This window comes from Capra hircus, chromosome 9 (assembly GCF_001704415.2).
Source record: "Capra hircus breed San Clemente chromosome 9, ASM170441v1, whole genome shotgun sequence".
NCBI classification, from domain to species: Eukaryota; Metazoa; Chordata; class Mammalia; order Artiodactyla; family Bovidae; genus Capra; species Capra hircus.
Genome location: NC_030816.1, coordinates 78,532,742 through 78,556,013, shown reverse-complemented (window position 1 = coordinate 78,556,013; position 23,272 = coordinate 78,532,742). Strand labels below are relative to the sequence as shown.

The 23,272-nt window shown below is 40.5% G+C and overlaps 1 pseudogene; it reads left to right on the top strand.

The window, feature by feature from the left end:
• LOC102191140 overlaps nucleotides 1-23,272 on the top strand; it is a 29,577-nt pseudogene that overhangs the window by 5,627 nt on the left and 678 nt on the right.

The following is a 23,272-nucleotide window of genomic DNA, read 5'->3' as shown; positions in this document are numbered from 1 at the left end:
TCCTTTTTGCCATTTAAAAACATAATTTGAAAGCATAGAATATGTCTATAATACTCCTATCCTAAAAAATTACTTAAACTTTGTGCTATTTTTCTTTGTAACTAGTTTTCCTTGCTCAACAAAAATAGGTAATTTCACCATTAAAATACTATGCTTTTATTTTCCTAATGTCCACTGTCTCTGAAGTCATTAGGGGAATTAAACTTCTTTTGCATGTCTTATTTTCTTTATATAAAAAATAAAATATACAAGTATTTTCATGTAGCTGTTAATAAAAGAAGTTAATTTAATCCTTTGTGATACTGATTTCACAATGTTTCTTTTCTATAAACTGCTGTTGCTTGTTTTAATGAAATAACCTGTGAAATTTCCTGAAGTACTGTTATTTTTCTTTCTCTTCCTTTTTCTCACGTACTTTCAAATTTAGTTTGGAAGTTAGCAGCATCTTTATTTTGGTAGCTAACTGTTAAGGTTCTTATCCTTAAAAAAGTTTTCTTACACAGAAATTAAAAATCCAGAATATATTTATGGCTTTAGACTTGCATTTAAGTTAGGAAGCAGTATCTATTGCTGGGACTTACCTGGTGGCTCAAACAGTAAAGAATCTGCCCACAATGCAGATAACCTGGATTCAATCCCTGGGTTCAGTCCCTGGGAAGATCCCTTAGTGAAGGAAATGGCAACACACTCCAGTATACTTGTCTGGAGAATTCCGTGGACAGAGGGGCCTGGAGGGCTATGGTTTATGGGGTCTCAAAGAGTTTGACTTGACTGAGTGACTAACACACACACACACACACACACACACACACACATATCTATTGCTGATCAGTAGAAGGACGATCTTCACACAAGTAGCTGTCTGACTTTTCTTAGAAAGTGACCTTTTCCTGTTAAATGGCTATTATTCAGAGAGTCATGAGAAGAGATGGAAAGACACTGCATGGGGTTTATTAATGAGGCTTCCTGATATTAAGTCTAAGAAGCTTACATCAATATTTCAGATGTTGGTTTGAATATCTGATCAGAGATCAATGTAATTGCAATCCTTGCACCATCCAGACCCCTCCACTGGTGCTGTGACTCCTGGCAGGCCAGGTGGCTCCACTTTCTGGACTATTCCTCTTCAGTTTTAACTGAAGTTGCATGTTGTCTTCTGTAGGAATAGAATAGCATCGGGCTTCCTCAGTGGCTCAGTGGATGAAGAATCCTCCTGCAGTGCAAGAGACACAGAAGCACAGGTTCGATCCGTGGGGTGGGAAGATCCCTTGGAGAAGGGAACAGCAAGCCACTCCAGTATTCTTGCCTGGAAAATTGCTTGGATAAAGCAGCCTGGTGGGCTACAGTCCAAAGGGTCACGAAGAGTCAAACATGACTGAGCAACTAAACACATATAATAAACAGCATCTATACACTGAATATCATGTCTGTAAACATATGCCACCACATGAGCAAACTGAAAAGCAGTTGACTTTGCCAATTACCAATGCTTTAATTTATATTATAACACTATTTGCTTTAAGTATTTTTAAAATTTTCTTGCGGTCTTTGGACTGTAGTCAAATTCTCAGTGGAAACGATGCAAATATTATATTCGACTGAATTTCGATGCAAGTTAAATTTCCACTCTTGGAAAAGTTAAAATAGCCATTGCTTTTGGGCAATCGTTTTCTCTTGATGATTTTATAATTTAGACTTTAAATTCTGCTTTAGTGATCACAACAAAATGTACTTTGACATTTGAACAATGACAGCATATTAGTTTTTTTTTATTTTTTTGGCTGCACCACACAGCTTGTGGGAATTCCCAGAGCAGAGATCAAACCCATGTCCCGCCATCAGAGTATGCAGTTCTAACCACTGGCCTGCCAGGGAATTCCCCAGTATATTTGTTATTTTAGAGAACATAGGCTTAGAATGGAGTTCAGTTCAGTTCAGTTCAGTCGCTCAGTCGTGTGCGACTCTTTGCGACCCCATGAATCGCAGCACGCCAGGCCTCCCTGTCCATCACCATCTCCCAGAGTTTACTCAGACTCATGTCCATCGAGTCAGTGATGCCATCCAGCCATCTCATCCTCGGTTGTCCCTTTCTCCTGCTGCCCCCAATCCCTCCCAGCATCAGAGTCTTTTCCAATGAGTCAACTCTTCGCATGAACTGGCCAAAGTACTGGAGTTTCAGCTTTAGCATCATTCCTTCCAAAGAAATCCCAGGGTTGATCTCCTTCAGAATGGACTGGTTGGATCTCTTTGCAGTCCAAGGGACTCTCAAGAGTCTTCTCCAACACCACAGTTCAAACGCATCAATGCTTCGGTGCTCAGCCTTCTTCACAGTCCAACTCTCACATCCATACATGACCACAGGAAAAACCATAGCCTTGAGTAGACAGACCTTAGTCGGGAAAGTAATATCTCTGCTTTTGAAGATGCTATCTAGGTTGATCATAACTTTTCTTCCAAGTAGTAAGTGTCTTTTAATTTCATGGCTGCAGTCACCACCTGCAGTGATTTTGGAGCCCAAAAACATAAAGTCTGACACTGTTTCCACCGTTTCCCCATCTGTTTGCCATGAAGTGATGGGACTGGATGCCATGATCTTCATTTTCTGAATGTTGAGCTTTAAGCCAACTTTTTTGCTCTCCTCTTTCACTTTCATCAAGAGGCTTTATAGTTCCTCTTTACTTTCTGCCATAATGGTGGTGTCATCTGCATATCTGAGGTTATTGATATTTCTCCCAGCAATCTTGATTCCAGCTTGTGTTTCTTCCAGTCCAGCGTTTCTCATGATGTACTCTGCATAGAAGTTAAATAATCAGGGTGACAATATACAGCCTTGACGTACTCCTTTTCCTATTTGGAACCAGTCTGTTGTTCCATGTCCAGCTCTAACTGTTGCTTCCTGACCTGCATACAGATTTCTCAAGAGGCAGGTCAGGTGGTCTGGTATTCCCATCTCTTTCAGAATTTTCCACAGTTTATTGTGACCCACACAGTCAAAGGCTTTGGCATAGTCAAGAAAGCAGAAATAGACATTTTTCTGGAACTCTCTTGCTTTTTCGATGATCCAGCGGATGTTGGCAATTTGATCTCTGGTTCCTCTGCCTTTTCTAAATCCAGCTTGAACATCAGGAAGTTCACGGATCATGTATTGCTGAAGCCTGGCTTGGAGAATTTTGAGCATTACTTTACTAGCATGTGAGATGAGTGCAATTGTGTGGTAGTTTGAGCATTCTTTGGCATTGCCTTTCTTTGGGATTGGAATGAAAACTGACCTTTTCCAGTCCTGCGGCCACTGATTAGTTTTTGAAATTTGCTGGCATATTGAGTGCAGCACTTTCACAGCATCATCTTTCAGGATTTGAAATATCTCAACTGGAATTCCATCACCTCCCCTAGCTTTGTTCGTAGTGATGCTTCCTAAGACCCACTTGACTTAGCATTCCAACATGTCTGGCTCTAGATGAATGATCACATCATCATGATTATCTGGGTTGTGAAGATCTTTTTTGTACAGCTCTTCCGTGTATTCTTGCTACCTCTTCTTAATATCTTCTGCTTCTGTTAGGTCCATACCATTTCTGTCCTTTATCGAGCCCATCTTCGCGTGAAATGTTCCCTTGGGATCTCTAATTTTCTTAAAGACATCTCTAGTCTTTCCCATTCTGTTCTTTTCCTCTATTTCTTTGCACTGATCACTGAAGAAGGCTTTCTTATCTCTTCTTGCTATTCTTTGGAACTCTGCATTCAGATGCTTATATCTTTCCTTTTCTCCTTTGCTTTTCGCTTCTCTTCTTTTCACAGCTATTTGTAAGGCCTCCCCAGACAGCCATTTTGCTTTTTTGTATTTCTTTTCCATGGGGATGGTCTTGATCCCTGTCTCCTGTACAATGTCACGAACCTCATTCCATAGTTCATCAGGCACTCTGTCTATCAGATCTAGGCCCTTAAATCTATTTCTCACTTCCACTGTATAATCATAAGTGATTTGATTGAGGTCATACCTGAATGGTCTAGCGGTTTTCCGTACTTTCTTCAATTTCAGTCTGAATTTGGTAATAAGGAGTTCATGATCTGAGCCACAGTCAGGTCCTGGTCTTGTTTTTGTTGACTGTATAGAGCTTCTCCATCTTTGGCTGCAAAGAATATAATCAATCTGATTTTGGTGTTGACCATCTGGTGATGTCCATGTGTAGAGTCTTGTATTGTGGGCAGAGGGTGTTTGCTATGAGCAGTGCATGTTCTTGGCAAAACTCTATAGCCTTTGCCCTGCTTCATTCCGCATTCCAAGGCCAAATTTGCCTGTTACTCCAGGTGTTTCTTGACTTCCTACTTTTGCATTCCAGTCCCCTATAATGAAAAGGACATCTTTTTTGGGTGTTAGTTCTAAAAGGTCTTGTAGGTCTTCATAAAACTGTTCAACTTCAGCTTCTTCAGCATTACTGGTTGGGGCATAGACTCGGATTACCGTGATATTGAATGGTTTGTCTTGGAGATGAACAGAGATCATTCTGTTGTTTTCGAAGCTGCATCCAAGTACTGCATTTAGGACTCTTTTGTTAACCGTGATGGCTACTCCATTTCTTCTGAGGGATTCCTGCCCACAGTAGTAGATATAATGGTCATCTGAGTTAAATTCACCCATTCCAGTCCATTTTATTTCGCTCATTCCTAGAATGTCGACGTTCACCCTTGCCATCTCTTGTTTGACCACTTCCAATTTGCCTTGATTCATGGACCTGACATTCCAAGTTCCTATGCAACATTGCTCTTTACAGCATTGGATCTTGCTTCTATCACCAGTCACATCCACAACTGGGCATTGTTTTTGCTTTGGCTTCATCCCTTCATTCTTTCTGGAGTTATTTTTCCACTGATCTCCAGTAGCATATTGGGCACCTAATGACCTGGGGAGTTCCTCTTTCAGTATCCTATCATTTTGCCTTTTCATACTGTTCATGGGGTTCTCAAGGCAAGAATACTGAAGTGGCTTGCCATTCCCTTCTCCAGTGGACCACATTCTGTCAGGATGGAGGGTAAGTACGAAATAAAAGCATTGGGGATTTAGATTTTCTGGTCACCAGGAAATAGATATTTTTTTCCCCCTTCAAGCATGATGATGGGGAGAAAATTTGGAAGCCCAGATGAGAGAATCATGAAATTCTGAGGTATGGAGAATCTTTAATTCTAATATGATCTAATACAATGCTCCTATTTTTACAAAGATGAAAGCAGAAGAAGGAGGTGATTTGTCTGAAGGTGTTCAGCTTTTAGTGGTAGAGATGGAGCCAGGTTTGAACTCAGGCCTCCAGATTCAATGTTCTGTTTATTAGCCAACAAATCATGTAAGTAGAGGTAGGGGGAATAAGGAGGGCTGGGCAGGATTTTGAAAGCAATTACCACTGAATTCTCTTTGCTGAGTCGAGCCTTTTTGGAACTCACAACTCTGAACCAAAGGGAGCTAACTAAGCAGTTATCAGGGGGAAATGCAGATGAGATTTGCCTTGCTATGTTTCACACCTTGAAGCCTGCAAGAGATTTGGAATTGAATCCCAATTTTGACATTAATGATTTTAGGCTTAGATGCCTCAATTGTTAAAAAAAACAAAAACAAAAACAAAAGGCTAGCCTAAATCAGTGATTTGAAGCTTTACCATGTATCAGCTGGAGGATATGTTCAAAAGTAGTTGTGTAGGCTCAGTTCCCAAGCTTCTGATTCTATAGGTCCAGGTGAGGCACGAGGATTTGCCTTTCTGATAGGTTTGCAGGTTGTCTGAGAACCACATTTTGAAAACTAGTGGCTTAGAGATAATTTTAAAGGTCCTTCCCTGCACAAAAGCATTCTTTTTTAAAAAATCAACTTTATTAAGGTGTAATTTATATGCAGTGGAATGCATGAATCTTAAGGAAATAGTGAGCTGTGACAAATGTATTCATGCATGTAATCACCACCAAAGGCAAGGTGTTAAGATTTTTCCGTCAAGGCAAAAAGCTCCCCAATGCCCTGCTGAAGTCAGTGTCATTTTTTTTCTTCTTTTTAGCCAGTTTTTACATTGAAGTATAGTTAGTTTATAGTGTTGTATTGCTTTCAAGTGTACAGCAAAGTGATTCAGTTTTATATATACATATATATTCTTTTTTGGGATCTTTTCCATTATAGATGCTGCATGAAAAATTCTTAACCTTCTTACCTTAACTTTCTCAACAAACAAAAGTTTATACATTCATGGCACTTGGAAAACAAGGGCAGGGAGAGATTTTATTCGTATGAGAAAAAAATTAAGTTTGGTGAGGTCTTCAAATGAAAGATACAAGTTATATTCAGTATGATTTGAATATAGTATTATTTTGAAAGTCATAAATGGTGTAGGCAAAGGAGTGTGAGATGTTTTATGTAACTAGCAAAAGAAAATTCTGGAAGGACTGACTGTACTATAGGTACTGAGCACACGCTTCCCAGTGGTGCCTGGCCAAGGAAGCCGAGCTCATAACAAACCGTATTTATTTAAATTGGAGTCAGTGGGAGTTCCCACTGAAAAAACAGTTATAAGATCAAAGCGTGAAGTGAAAAACCAGGAAATAAGAATTTTATGTAACTTCTATCTAAAGAATTCTGAGGGTAAGAATTTTCAGTTACATTTTATTGATGTTTTTTTCAGCGTTAAAAGAGCATGAAGTCATGGTTTTAATCCCACTTCACTTCTTTCTCAACTTTTAGTACAAATACTGTTGGTTGTTCTACTGAGTTTGGCAGTTCTTTAATCATAACAAAAAGAAATGGGGAAGTCCAAATGTGTACTAAGTTTTTGTGCCTATTACAAATTGCAGCATCTTCTTGCAGGAGTATATGTGGGCTGAGGTTGCTATGCTGAGGTTTTAGATATTACATTTTGTACCATATGTAATGTAATTGCTAAACGGACACACTGTTTAAACACTGTCTTAGGCTAGCTTTTAAAATATTCCCAAGAGTTGGAACATGTCTTTTAAAAGGTAAAAGTTACACTTGTAGGTGTAAAAAAATACACCCCCAGTATAAAATAATTCATTTTTTATGTCTTTAAAAACAACCTCAAGTCTGATGTAAGCCGAGGTGACTTGCTTTTTCTGGTAAAGGTCGAATACACTCTTGATCTGCTTTTGTCCTAATGAGATATGACCCTTATAAAATACAAATGCAAAGGAAAGAAAGAAAACGAACCCATACTTCTCAGTTGGCTTTCTGTTGGCTGTATAATAGGCAGTGTTTTACTTGGTTTTTCACAGACTCAGCAGGGAGGAAGTTGTGTGAGAAAGGGTCTTGTGTTGAAAAGTAGCCTGATTGATCCTTTAGAGACCATCTGGGAAACCTGCCCGCAGAAGATGGTGGGCCTCCTGAACACCAAGTGCTGGGCAGCGTAGCCCCGCATAGCACAGAGAAGCTCTGCAACGGTGACCGGCTTAACCAGGGCTCCGGAATTCAAGAATTTCTTTCTTTCTTCCTTCCTTTCTTTTCTCTATTTTTTGGCTGCACTGTGAAGCATGTGGGATCTTTGTTTCCCGACTAGGAATTGAACCTGTGCCCCTTATAGTGGAAGCGTGGAGTCTCAGCCACTGGACCACCAGAGAAGTTCCCTCCCCGCCTCCCCCCAACCCCACAATCTGGGTGATTTGTGACACTATCTGTGATTTTGTTTCAGAAGTAAATATATCAGTTTAAAAATGAGGTTCATTATGGTTATTTTTTGGAAGTCAGATAATAACAAATGCTGGCGAAGATGTAAAGAAATTGGAACCTACATAGTTTGTTGAAGGGATGCAACGTGATGCAGCCACTTTGGAAAACAGTCTGGCACTTCCGTAAGTGCTTAAACACGGAGTTCCTGTGTGACTGGGGAGCTCCACTCCTCTCTCTCCCTCCCCCTTCTTCCCGTATTCTTTTGAACTCTCCACCCTGGAGGGTAAGCTCCGTAACAGTCCAGGCCTGCTCTGTCTCTAACATCTGCGACAGTTTGGCACATGGCAGGAACTCAATGTATTTTTAATAGAGCAAACCGGTAGAAAATAGGCATACAGTAAAGTTATTAAGAGCACAGCCTCTGGAGTTACCCTGCATCACTGTGAATTCAGGCACAACTCTTCCTGTGGGACCTTACTTTTATTATTCAGCCTCTTTGAGCCTCAGTTTCCTCAGCTGTGAAATGGGATAATAACAGCACATACGATTTTTGACTGACAAGCCCTCAAGAAAACATATTAAAAATAAATAAATTCATTTTAAAACTGACTAAAGAAATTTATTTAATAAAAAGTTAGTAAGAATTGATTGCATAACGCTTTGCGCCATATAAAACGAGCGTCATCTCTGTAGATGAATAAGATGCGGTCTCTGGCTTCAAGACCATGAGGAAGCGTCACCCTAGTTAAAAAGAGATCCCTAAAAACCAAGAAAGAGACCTAAGCCTGAGGAGAACATGTAAAGAGAATGCACAACCTTAGCCAAACACTTTAGTTTAGCCTAACTTTGTTCCCAGGCTTTGGCATTAAGGAGAGTCGTTTTGAATTGAATTTATTTCTCCAAAATATTGTGTATGGGGACGTTAATTCCTATGTATTTCAAGTGGACACAATTTGGCCATCATGAGAAAATTTAATTTTATGCCTGGCCTATTTGCTTCTATTAAAAACAATGAAGGGAATTCCCTGGTGGTCCAGTGGTTAGGACTCAGTACTTTGACTGCCGAGGGCTGAGGTTCAGTCACTGGTCAGGGAATTAAGATCCCACAAGCCTCACAGTAAGGCCAAAAAAAAAGAGAAAAGAACAATGAGAATGAATACACTGAGCACAGCATAAATTCCAAAATAGGGCTTTGTTTTCCTCTTCTGTAAAGTGTGTTCAGCGGGAGTGTTTTCCCCTGCCCCTGATGATAGCTTGGGCAGGGGCTTTGACTCTGGGACTCCGTAGATCCTTTTAGTTCTGTTAGTTGTGATCATAGTAGCAGGTTGTGCCTTTCTTGATCTAAAGTTCCCCTTATTCCAGAGTTCCAGAAGATATGAAAGAATTCACATTTCAGAAATGTGATACCTTATGGGAAAACAAAATAGAGATAGGAGACTAGGCCATAAGCCAATCGATTCTTTCCTCAGATTTACCGACTCTCGCTAATAACAATCAAACTTGGAACATTAATCAGCACAAAGCACCCCAAAACTTCTGCAGCTGTTGTAAGATCATGTATAGTTGGGGACTTCCCTGGTGGTCCAGGGGCTAAGACTCCACATTCCCAATGCAGGAGGCCCAGGTTTGATCCCTGGTCAAGGAACTAGATCCTACAAGCCAAAACAAAGAAAAAGGAAATTCTACGTGCTGCGATGAAGATTGAAGATCCTGTGTGCCACAACCAGGAGTTGGTGCAGCTAAGTGAATAAATATATGCACATTTTTAAACAGATCCCCTGTAGTTGGAGAGCTAGAGTTGGCACATTTTGCAAACTTTCTCAGAAGATTGAGATGCTCTACAGACACTTCCAAAACATGGAGGCAAATGGAATCATTGCCAGGTCTGCTAGTTTGGGTGCTCTCAACCTGGCTGTTTAAACCAGGAGATGTCTCGATGACATCCTTAAGAGAGAAGAGAATCCTGGGGAGAAGAGAGTGGCAGCTGCAAGGTGGCACACTCTTATTCTTAGCAGACTGACATTAGGAACTTTTTGTAAAAGAATCATGGCTGAGTTTTTAATCAACACAGTTTTTCAAGAGTGCATTGTTGGAAATAGCTAAAGTAAAAGTCGTTATTGTTAAGAACATTACTACAAGCATACAATGTCTACCTAATTGTTTACGGTTGTCACTATCATACCTAAAAAATATTATATGTATGTATGGGATGTGAGTCTCTTTTTCTAGTCCTAATTTTTGGTGAAGGTGCCAAGTATCAACAATCTGCTTTCTGTTTAAATAGTGGAGGCATTTCTACCACTGTTCGGTTAATACTGGAATGCCAGTGTTTGCCGTCTCTATAGCAGAGGCTCAGTGTGGCTTCTCTGTATAAAGCAAAACTAATTCTTTACAGAGCAGACAAAGATCTGATTAGTAACAATCTTTGTGTGATGAAAATTCACGTAGTCTGTGCAGTCCCTTGTGCCTATTTTTACATTTAATTAAAGAAAAGAATACACTGAATTAAAATGTTTTTGGTAGTATCTTATACATGTTAAATTAATAATAATGAATACAGGGGCTTCCCTGATGGCTCAGTTGATAAAGAATCCGCCTGTAATGCAGGAGACCTCAGTTCAGTTCCTGGGTTGGGAAGATCCCCTGGAGAAGAGATAGGTTACCCATTTCAGTACCCTTGGGCTTCCCTCGTGGCTCAGCTGGTAAAGAATCCGCTTGCAATGCAGGAGACCTGGGTTCAATCCCTGGGTTGGGAAGAGCCCCTAGAGAAGGGAAAGGCTACCCACTCCAGTATTCTGGCCTGGAGAATTCCATGGACTGTATAGTCCATGGGGTCACAAAGAGTCAGACACGACTGAGTCACTTTCAAGGGACTATTTCTTGTCATATACTGTAGCTAGGAGCTTTCTTTCTCTCCTTCTTTTCTAAGATTTTAAATAAATTCAATTTACTCTATAACAAAATAGATCCTAGTAGTTTTCCCCCTTTCTGGTTCTCCAGTCACACGTTAAGAGCCAGAAGAGGCTTCATACTCGAGAGCTATGAATGCTGGTCTCTGGGGTCCTTGTATGATCCCAGGAGGTGCAGACCTGAATAGCTGCAATGGGAAAAAATTGGAGAAACTTTTACTAAAGCTGTTTGGTATAGTTAGTCATTTCTCAGTTTCCCAAACCCCTATCCTCACTGCTACCAGGATACAGGTTGTACAGGCCTAGCTCCGCTCATGATCACTTCTTGCCAGTGTGCCTGAATCTCTCTGGCCCCTGTAAGCATTCTGAGTCTCAGGTTTGCTTTCCCATAAACTCTCACATTATGTTCAAGGTTTGTACCTGACTCGATCACGAAAACCTCAGCTTCTGCTTTGCTTGTGTGTGTCTCAGGTGTGCCCGACTCTTTGCGACCGCATGGACTGTAGCCCAACAGGCTCCTCGGTCCACGGGGTTCTCTAGGCAAGAATACTGGAGCAGGTTGCCATTTCCTACTCCAGGGGACATTCCAGACCCAGGGATCAAACCTGTGTCTCTTGCAATCTTTGCTGTGATCTAAATGCTGTAGTTAGTAAAGTGAGTCCACCGTACTTGATAATGGCATCAGGGAATGTGTGGCTGGGGAAGGAATTTAGTATTTAAAAACTAAAAACAAATTGACAAATAGACACTATAAAACAAATCAAAACCCTCTCATTTCACTGATGAGCTTCTTAATACAGGATTTAGTGCTTAAAAAATTATCACGATTATTGCTAAATCTGTTCAGCAGATTTTGATCACATATTGTAATTAAGCATTGTTTGCCCTCCTCTTCTTTTTTTTTAACCTAAAGCTTTAATGAAAACATAAGCTTTTTGTTCTGCAGCTTCCTAGTGCATTGCTAAATGGGAAAAGGCCACAGTGTCTCCTGATATCATAATTACAGAATCCGCGGCTGTTTGACCCTGGTACTATGTTGTAATAAATTCTGAAATCAGGGCTAGATTTTATTTATTTTTGCATCTCTCCTTGGCTTTTAACATGTTTAATACATTATTAGGGGGAGAATATTTCTCATCACTGTTTTTTTTTTCTTCCTGGAAGATGATTTACAAAAAATAGTAAGGTCATTGTAAGTATATACCTCCTAAAAGAGGTAAAATTTATTTTGTGCCAATTAGTCATTTATTTCAATAGCATGAAAAACTGCAAAACAAATAAGGAACATAAAATCAGGACTGTCTCTCCAAATTCTTTTATAGCTGAAAACTCACACAAGGACCTTTTGTCTGAATGTTTTAGTTTGCTGCTACCATTAAAAGAACTCTTAAATCACTACCCGAGACACAGTTATTGTGGGCAAGTCTTCAGGACTTGCCAACCTTTTCTCTTCTTCAAACTAAAGCAGGTCAATAAAAGGGAGAGATGGAAGACACAGAGAATAAGGGGCACACACACACACACACACACACACACACACACACGGCTGCCTCTGTGACCACCCTGCAGGCTCATTTGGTGTTTTATGGCCTTCATTGTCTTGCTCAGGACCGGGAACCGATGACCACACCGCATGGTGACCTGTGAACACCCAGATGCAGCTGAGCTCTATTGTCAAAGAAAACAACACAGGTGAGCTTGCATATGCCCAGCAAGAGACACAATCACCGCAGAGACAGATGGTAAGCAAGCAGCGATGGTTAGCATCTTGTATAAATTACTATCATAATAATTTTTTTAATTAAAAAAGCAGAGGTTTTTAATTGCTTCTTTGGTGTATTTGTAATCAGTCCAGAATGTTCTCCGTAAAACCTGCCGTTCCTTTTTGTCATCATCAGCACCAACTCCAACAGCATTTACTCACAGAGTACTTGGGACCCCTTGCCTTCTACAGCATCCCTTCTGTCTCCCCAGCGCCAACATCCTGCCTGCACACTCGGACCCTCCCCCAGCCTCCTCCATCCTGCTGCACTACCCATTACTAGGGGGGCCCTTACACCACCCCTCCTGACCCCGAAACCAAGGAGTGAGTACGAGTCCTGTGGACTCTATGGTGGGTGAGCCAGAAGATGATAATCCATCATAAAAGGGTGAGTAAGAAAGTAACAGTCTGATGTAATAGGGAAGGAAGCCGAAGTTCAAGGACAGTCATATAGGAATAAGAGGGCCCACTGAGATTGAAGCCTGGCTTCCCAGAATCCTTGAATCCCCAGAATCCTCACAACCACCTTATTAACCCTCTGCTCAACACCATCCCCCACCCAGACCCAAAGCCACAGACTTCTCACCCAGCTCTCATCAGGACTGACAGAGTATCTCGGACACCCCCACCTTGCATGCCTACTGTGAATATTCTACAGTAGATTGAATATAAGGAGGTTAATGACAGTGGGTTAGCCAAAAAGTTTGTCCATTTCCCCCTAGAATGTTATGGAAAAACCCAAACAACCTTTTTGGGCCAATGCAGTAATAACATGCCAATTGGGTCTGGAATTATAAAGACAGTGTTTTCAGATAAGCATAACTGTTGTTCCCATTTAAAAATAATTTAACAAATGTCAACTTTATTGAGGTATAACAGATGTATAAAATTGTAAGATATTTAAACCATACATCTCAATAATTTGATATACTTTTATATATTGTGAGGACTTCCCAGGTGGCTCAGTGGTAAAGAATCTGTCTACCAGTGCAGGAGATGCAGGGTGAATCCTCGAGTTGGAAAGAGCCCCTGGAGAAGGAAACGTCAGCTCACTCCAGTATTCTTGCCTGGGAAATCCCATGGACAGAGAAACCTGGTGGGCTATGGTCCATGGAGTCGCAGAGTCAGATACGACTTAGTGATCAAACAGCAACAAAATATTGTGAAAGGATTCCCCCATTTGGTTAATTAACAAGTTTATCACTTTACATATTTATCTTTCTTTTTCCTCCATGAGAACATTTAAGTTCTACCTGTCTTGGCTGTTGTTGTTTAGTAGACCCTGTGGACTGCAGCAGGCCAGGCTTCCCTGTCCACTCTCACCCAGGGTTTGGTCAAATTCATGTCCATTGAGTCAGCGATGCCATCCAATCATCTCATCCTCTGTTGCCCTCTTCTCCTCCTGCCCTCAATCTTTCCCAGCATCATGGTCTTTTCCAATGAGTCAGCTCTTCGCCAAAGATGTAGCCAAAGTATTGGAGCTTCAGCTTCAGCATCAATCCTTCCAATGAACATTCAGGATTGATTTCCTTTAGGATTGACTGGTTTGATCTCTTTGCTGTCCAAGGGACTCTCAACAGTCTTCTCCAGCACCACAGTTTGAAAGCATCAGTTCTTTGGCATTCAGCCTTCTCTATGATCTAACTCTCACATCCGTATTTGACTCCTGGAAAAACCATAGCTTTGAGGAGATGTACCTTTGTCGGCAAAGTGATGTCTCTGCTTTTGTATGAGCAAGCTCTGGGAGTTGGTGATGGACAGGAAAGCCTGGTATGCTGCAGTCCATGGGGTCGCAAAGAGTTGGTCATGACTGAGTGACTGAACTGAACTGAAGGCTTGTCATAGCTTTTCTTCCAAGGAGCCAAGCGTCTTTAGTTTCATGGCTGCAATCACTGTCTGCAGTGATTTTGGAGCCCAAGAAAATAAAGTCTACTCTCTTAAGAAATATCAATTAGTCATCCGTATGTCTTCTTTGGAGAAATGTCTATTTAGTTATTTGCCCCATTTTTTGATTGGGTTGTTTATTTTTCTGGAATTGAGCTGCATAAGTTGCTTGTATATTTTTGAGATTAGTTGTTTGTCAGTTGCTTCATTTGCTATTATTTTCTCCCATTCAGAAGGCTGTCTTTTCACCTTGCTTATATTTTCCTTTGTTGTGCAGAAGCTTTTAATTTTAATTAGATCCCATTTGTTTATTTTTGCTTTTATTTCCAGAATTCTGGGAGGTGGGTCATAGAGGATCCTGCTGTGATTTATGTCAGAGAGTGTTTTGCCTACGAAGACATACAGATGGCTAACAAACACATGAAAAGATGCTCAACATCACTCATTATTAGAGAAATGCAAATCAAAACCACAATGAGTTACCACTTCACACCAGTCAGAATGTCTGCAATCCAAAAATCTGCAAGCAATAAATGCTGGAGAGGGTGTGGAGAAAAGGGAACCCTCCTACACCGTTGGTGGGAATGCAAACTAGTCCAGCCACTATGGAGTACAGTGTGGAGATTCCTTAAAAAATTGCAAATAGAATTGCCTTATGACCCAGCAATCCCACTGCTGGGCACACACACCAAGGACACCTGAACTGAAAGAGACACATGTACCCCAATGTTCATCACAGCACTGTTTATAATAGCCAGGACATGGAAACAACCTAGATGTCCATCAACAGATGAATGGATAAGAAAGCTGTGGTACATATACACAATGGAGTATTACTCAGCCGTTAAAAAGAATACATTTAAATCAGTTCTGATGAGATGGATGAAACTGGAGCTGATTATACAGAGTGAAGTAAGCCAGAAAGAAAAACACCAATACAGTATACTAACACATATATATGGAATTTAGAAAGATGGCAATGATAACCCTGTATGCGAGATAGCAAAAGAGACACAGATGTGTAGAGCAGACTTTTGGAATCAGAGGGAGAGGGAGAGGGTGGGATGATTTGGGAGAATGGCATTGAAACATGTACACTATCATGTAAGAATCGAATCGCCAGTCTATGTCCAATGCAGGATACAGCATGCTTGGGGCTGGTGCACGGGGATGACCCAGAGAGATGTTATGGGGAGGGAGGTGAGAGGGGGGTTCATGTTTGGGAACGCATGTACACCTGTGGTGGATTCATGTCAATGTATGGCAAAACCAATACAGTATTGTAAAGTAAAATAAAGTAAAAATAAAAATTAAAAAAATAATAAATAAAATAAATAAATAAATTAAAAAAATGCATCTGGAGCATCATCTTATGCCAGAGAAAAAGTACTAAAAAAATTATGATATTTACAAAAAAAACAAAGAAATTTCAATTATACCTATTTTTAAACAATTCATTTGAGACTCAGAGAGGAGCCGTCCTGTAGCTAGCTGGTGGTGGAGCCAGAACCCTGGCTCATGAAGTGGGGGGCTTAGAAGAGATGCTGTGGGGTGCAGGGAAAGAAAAGGGAAGGTGGAGGAGACCTGAGAAGGAAATTCCTGTCTTCCCCCCTCCCCTTTTGTTGTCCTGGCCTCAGTTCAATTTCATCTCTGTGCAGTCAGAGAAGAACCATCAAAAAGGGAAACTGGGCCCTTGGAAGGCGAGCCCACTTTTTCATCTCAGCAAGGATTATTAACTGCAATTTTGAAAACATGAAAAAAAGACTACCCTATTTTTGGAAATTGTTTCCTACAGTTTTCATTTGAATCATGTTATCACATTCTGTTTATCCTTCTGAATTTGAAGGAACCGTAAAAATGCTCAACCGTGCTGACATCTGGCCTGTTGTATCTATGAGTCATCTTAGGAAACCTTCTTCCATGTATAAAACATTCTGCCATAGCTTATTAAATACTGAACTGCTTCCTTGCTAATCCTACTCTTTTCTAATTCTAAAATAAGAAAAAAAGTTCATTTAATTTTTAAATGAGATTTTAAAAATCTGTTGTTTTTAGATAGCAAAATATTCTCAGCCCACTCTTCGCAGCTGGGGAATAGTTACTCATATGGACTTTTCTCTTGCTTTTTATGCTTGCCTTCTGAATTTCATGTTCAGATGATTTTTCTACAAGTTGAGAGAGGTTTATGTTACTTATAAGGTACTAGCAGGTCTCTAAATGACCAAATCAGTGATTCTCAAACTCTTTAGTCTTGGGATCTTTTTATGTGGTTTTTTATGGGATTCACCTAGAGCCAGACATCCTGGAATGTGAAGTCAAGTTGGCCTTAGAAAGCATCACTATGAACAAAGCTAGTGGAACTGATGGAATTCCAGTTGAGCTATTTTAAATCCTGAAAGATGATGCTGTGAAAGTGCTGCACTCAATATGCCAGCAAATTTGGAAAACTCAGCAGTGGCCACAGGACTGGAAAAGGGCAGTTTTCGTTCCAATCCCAAAGAAAGGCAATGCCAAAGAATGCTCAAACTACCACACAATTGCACTCATCTCACATGCTAGTAAAGTAATGCTCAAAATTCTCCAAGCCAGGCTTCAGCAATATGTGAACCGTGAACTTCCTGATGTTCAAGCTGGTTTTAGAAAAGGCAGAGGAACCAAAGATCAAATTGCCAACATCTGCTGGATCATTGAAAAAGCAAGAGAGTTCCAGAAAAACATCTATTTCTGCTTTCTTGACTATGCCAAAGCCTTTGACTGTGTGGGTCACAATAAACTGTGGAAAATTCTGAAAGAGATGGGAATACCAGACCACCTGACCTGCCTCTTGAGAAATCTGTATGCAGGCCAGGAAGCAACAGTTAGAACTGGACATGGAACAACAGACTGGTTCCAAATAGGAAAAGGAGTATGTCAAGGCTGTATAGTGTCACCCTGTTTATTTAACTTATATGCAGAGTACATCATAAGAAATGCTGGGCTGGATGAATCACAAGCTGGAATCAAGATTGCCGGGAGAAATATCAATCACCTCAGATATGCAGATGACACCACCCTTATGGCAGAAAGTGAAGAGGAACTAAAAAGCCTCTTGATGAAAGTGAAAGAAGAGAGTAGTTGGCTTAAAGCTCAACATTCAGAAAACGAAGATCATGGCATCTGATCCCATCAGTTCATGGGAAATAGATGGGGAAACAGTGGAAATAGTGTCAGATTTTATATTGGGGGGCTTCAAAATCACTGCAGATGGTGATTGCAGCCATGAAATTAAAAGACACTTACTCCTTGGAAGAAAAGTTATGACCAACCTAGACAGCATATTGAAAAGCAGAGACATTACTTTGCCAACAAAGGTCCATCTAGTCAAGGCTATGGTTTTTCCAGTGGTCGTTTATGGATGTGAGAGTTGGACTGTGAAGAAAGCTGAACACCGAAGAATCGATACTTTTGAACCGTGGTGCTGGAAAAGACTCTTGAGAGTCCCTTGGACTGCAAGGAGATCCAAACAGTCCATTCTGAAGGAGATTAGCCCTGGGATTTCTTCAGAAGTAATGATGCTAAAGCTGAAACTCCAGTACTTTGACCACCTCCTGAGAAGAGTTGACTCATTGGAAAAGACTCTGATGCTGGGAGGGATTGGGGGCAGGAGGAGAAGGGGACGACAGAGGATGAGATGGCTGGATGGCATCACCGACCTGATGGATGTGAGTTTGAGTGAACTCCGGGAGTTGGTGATGGACAGGGAGGCCTGGCATACTGCGATTCATGGGGGTCGCAAAGAGTTGGACACGACTGTGACTGAATTACTAATTAAAAAATAAGTTTATTAATATTTTTATTTATTTATTCGGTTATGCTATGTCTTAGTTGCAGCACACAGAATCTTCAGTCTTTGTTGTGGCATATGAAATCTATTTTCCCAACCAGTGATTGAACCCAGACTCCCTGCATTGCGAGCAAGGAATTTTAGCCACTGGACCACCAGGGAAGTCAGGAAGATCACCAATGTTTACCCATAATGGAAATTAAAACTGAGAAAATTGTGATATATTTGTTTATAATTCATTTAAAGTAGTGATGATAATGTTAAGTGAAGCAACATTATTTTTTAATAAAAAAATATACCAGACCAAAAGAATTTGTGAGAATGGCATTGTTTTACATTCTGGCAAATGACTTCACTATCTGCTTTAATAGAAGGCAGTTGATACTGTAAAGCAATTATCCTTCAATTAAAAATAAATAAATTAAAGAAAGAAGACAGTTCTTCTCATAGCTGATTCTGCTTCTGCTTTGATTTGTTGCAATATCACACATCATGTAGCCTCTGGAAAATTCTACTGCAAAAAGCCCAAATAACTTTGTTTTATTATGAAAATGGTTTGACTTTATGGAACACCAGGAGAGTCTTGGGACCATGATAGCCTCCAAACCACACTCTGATAACAGCTACACTCAACCACCATGATAAGGCTTAGAAGAACCTAAGAGGCTATTTCTAATAGGTACAGTTTCCGTAAAAAACCCCTCCAAAATGTTAGCTATCCACAGGTGTGCTTGTAGGGTACCTTTCCATGACTGCATTTGAGATTTCCTTTTTTTTTTTTTTTTTTGGTGAATTTCATCTTTTACATGCTATCAGAAGATCCTAATGCTTGGCAGTAAACAACATAATACAATGGTTAAGAAAAATTGCTTTATAAGGTGCAGAGCACTGTGTGCTTCCCTTTGTGTTAAAAATAAAGAGTGAGGAAGAGATACTTTTATAGACTTTCTAGAAGAATATATAAAAAGCTAGGAATAGTGCTTATTTTTGGTGTGATGACTAGGGAACAGAATCTTAGAGTAGAAAAGAATGATTACCTCCCATTTATGGACTTCCCAGGTGACACAGTGGTGAAGAATCCACGGAGACACAAGTTCAGTCCCTAGGTCAGGAAAATCCCCTGCAGTAGGAAATGGTGACATGCTCCAATATTCTTGCTAGGGAAATTCCATGGGCAGAGCATCCTGGCCGGCTACAGTCCATGAGGTTTCAAAGAGTTGAACATGACTGAGTGTGTGTGTGCGTGCACGTGCGTGCACACGCACGCACACACACACACACACACAATCCTCCCATTTATGGTTCATGATTTATTTTTTATTAAAATTTTTTTTTGTCCATGCCATGAGGCATGGGGGGTGCGGCGGGGATCTTTGTTCCCTGACCAGGGATTGAATCTGTGCCCCCTGCAGTGAAAGCAGACTTTTTACCACTGGCCCACCAGGGAAGTTCCCACCATTTTTTAACCAGTTGCATGTAATAGTTTCTCAATTAAAAGATGTAACTAATAACAAAAGGAAAAAACAACAAAACCTTTAGAATCAGAAAGATTTAATTTAGAACCTTCAGTTCAGTTCAGTCCAGTCACTCAGTCATGTCCCACTATTTGCAGCCCCATGGATTGCAGCACGCCAGGCTTCCCTGTCCTTCACCAGCTCCCAGAGCTTGCCCAAACTCATGTTCATAGAGTCAGTGATGCCACCCAACCATCTTATCCTCTGTCATCCCCTTCTCCTCCTGCCTTCAATCTTTCCCAGAATCATGGTCTTTTCCAATGAGTCAGTTCTTTGCAACAGGTGGCCAAAATATTGGAGTGTCAGCTTCAGCATCAGTCCTTGCAATGAATATTCAGGACTGATTTCCTTTAGGATTGACTGTTTTGATCTCCTTCAATTTAGAACCTTAGTCTGCCATTTATTACCCACACAGAGTGTGAAAGTGAAAGTGTTAGTTGCTCAGCCACATCCGACTCTTTGCGACCCCATGGACAGTAGCTCACCAGGCTCCTCTGTCTATGGGATTTTCCAAGCAAGAATACTGGAGTGGGTTGCCATCATCTCCTTCTCCAGGGGATCTTCCTAACCCAGGGATCAAACCTTGATCTCCTGTATTACAGGCAGATTCTTAACCGTCTGAGCTACCAGGAAGTCCACACAACTTAGACCTAATTACTTGACCTGTTTCTTACCAAGTTTTTTAACCTGCAAGTTGAAGTTACTGATAGTATCCACATCATAAGACTACTGTATTAAATGAGAAAGTAAAAATAATATCTTATTCTTGGCCCATCGAAGCATTTGTTTTACATATTGCTAATCATCATCATCATCACTTTATGAATCAAAGGCTTATTTTGGGAAAGTTACTAAGCATTATTTAATTTTCCTTTTATTGGGTGATTCTGAAGTTTCATTAGACAATACATGATCAGCTCATTGAAGACTTGTTAAAAAGTCTAGATTGGGCTTCCCTGGTGGCTCAGTGGTAAAGAATCTATCTGTCAATGTGGGAAGCTAGGGTTCGATCCCAGGTCCAAGAAAATCCGGCGTGCTGCAGAGCGGCCAAGCCTGGGTGTCACACCTATTGAATTTGTGCTCTGGAGCTCTTGAACTGCAACTACTGAGCCCATGAGCCCTGGATCCCATGCTCCACAATAAGAGAAGCCCTCACACTGCAACTAGAAAGTAGCCCCCACTCACTGCAACTAGAGAAAAGCCTACCCAGCAAGAAAGACCCAGCACAGACAAAAACAAAAATAAATAAATAAATAATTGCTTAAAAAATTCTAGATTATTCTATCGGTTTTGACTACATCTTCTTATCTTTATGCTTAATATTGTTCATGCATAACCATACACCTTATGTTTCACTCCTGTCCTTGGTCACACTTAAGCTGGGCCTGGCTCTTCAGTCCAGGGTTGCTTAACTCTGAGGCAGAATCTCTAGCTCTCAGGCAAGCAGTCTGAACTTGCCTTTTGCCTGTGCTATGCTTGATTGTGCTTCATTCTGCCCTGTCATTCCTGTATGGGATTTGGAGCCATCTATTTTTAGTAAACTTTTAATTTCCTGATTATTCTGCTCAACTAGGCTAAATTTGTAAGTTCCCGCTCCTCTGATTTTGATTCGGTGTATATATATATATATATATATATAAATATATAAATTTATATATTTATTCGGCTGCATTGGGTCTTAGTTGCAGCATGCAGAATCTTTGTTGTGATGCACAAACTCTCTAGTTGTGGCGAGCAGGCTCAGTAGTTGCAGTGCCCAAGCTTAGTTGCTCCGCAGCATGTGGGATCTTAGTTCCCTAACCAGGGGTTGAACTTGCCTCCTTGCATTGCAAGGTGGATTCTTAACCACTGGACCACCAGGGAAGTCCCTCCGTGTATGTTCATTCCTGTACTGCATTAATGCACTCTTACTTAACCTAATATCTATATGATTATTTTCTGCATTCTTCACATCCATGTTTTTGGGTTGGCTCCTTGATGGTCACTTCACAAGTGTCTAAGCTTCATCTGCTAGTTCTTGGTGCCTAACAAATCTGACCATGCCTATCTGAATAATGCACAGATTTATGTGAGAAGCAGATTCCTGATACAAGTGAAATACATGGTGTTCCCTAGCAGAGATGGCTTTGGTTGAGACAGCACCCTATAAAGGGTGCTGCTTATTAGAGTTTGCCAGAATCTTGGTAGCAACTGTTGTGAGTTCACCCAGTCCAGATACATGTATAAAATAATAGCTATGAAATTATTGGGAAGACAGAAGGATTTATTAAGTATGAAATGAGAAATATAGCCTTTATTTTAGTGTAGTTCAGTTTCTCAGCCTGAGCACCACTGACATTTTGAGTGGATAACTAATTCAATGTTGCCGGGGGCTGTTCTGAGCATTGTCAGGTGTTCAGCAGCTCCCTTGGTCCAACCTGCCGGGTGCCATGGCACCCCCTTGGCCACGATGATCACAAGTATCTCCAGGTTTTACCAAATGTCCTCTGGGGGTGAAAATCACTTCCTGTTGAAGACTGCTGGTCTTGTCATTGTAAATTTATAACAGTTTAGTCTAACTTAATTTTCAGCAAAATGGGTGCAAGAATATTGGACTTAATATCCTTCTTCAATTTTTTCATTTTGTGAAACTATTTTATTATTGTTAATTTTTTGCTTTCATTCTTTCATTTTTGTTTCCCTTACCAGAATACTGAATTTGTATATATATTTGCTACATTTTCTTGTAATTATTTTTTTATTATGATTATTACCCATATTGAGTGATCACACCGTTGTGATTATCTTGGTCTTGAAGATCTTTTTTGTGCAGTTCTTCTGTGTATTCTTGCAACCTCTTCTTAATATCTTCTACTTCTGTTAGGTCCATACCATTTCTGTCCTTTATTGAGCCAATCTTTGCATGAAATATTCCCTTGGTATCTCTAATTTTCTTAAAGAGATCTCTAGTCTTTCCTATTCTGTTGTTTTCCTCTATTTCTTTGCATTGATCACTGAGGAAGTCTTTCTTGCTATTCTTTGGAACTCTGCATTCAGATGCTTATATCTTTCCTTTTCTCCTTTGCTTTTCGCTTCTCTTCTTTCACAGCTAATTGTAAGGCCTCCCCAGAAAGCCATTTTGCTTTTTTGCATTTCTTTTCCATGGGGATGGTCTTGATCCCTGTCTCCTGCACAACGTCAGGAACCTCAGTCCATAGTTCATCAGGCCCCTTAAATCTAGTCCCTTAAATCTATTTCTCACTTCCACTGTATAATCATAAGAGATTTGATTGAGGTCATACCTGAATGGTCTAGTGGTTTTCCCTACTTTGTTCAATTTGAGTCTGAATTTGGCAATAAGGAGTTCATGATCTGAGCCACAGTCAGCTCCTGGTCTTGGTTCTGTTGACTGTATAGAGCTTCTCCATCTTTGGCTGCAAAGAATATAATCAATCTGATTTTGGTGTTGACCATCTGGTGATGTCCATGTGTAGAGTCTTGTATTGTGGGCAGAGGGTGTTTGCTATGAGCAATGCATTTTCTTGGCAAAACTCTATTAGCCTTTGCCCTGCTTCATTCCGCATTCCAAGGCCAAATTTGCCTGTTACTCCAGGTGTTTCTTGACTTCCTAATTTTGCATTCCTGGAATGTGAAGTCAAGTGGGCCTTAGAAAGCATCACTACGAACAAAGCTAGTGAAGGTGATGGAATTCCAGTTGAGCTATTTCAAATCTTGAAAGATGATGCTGTG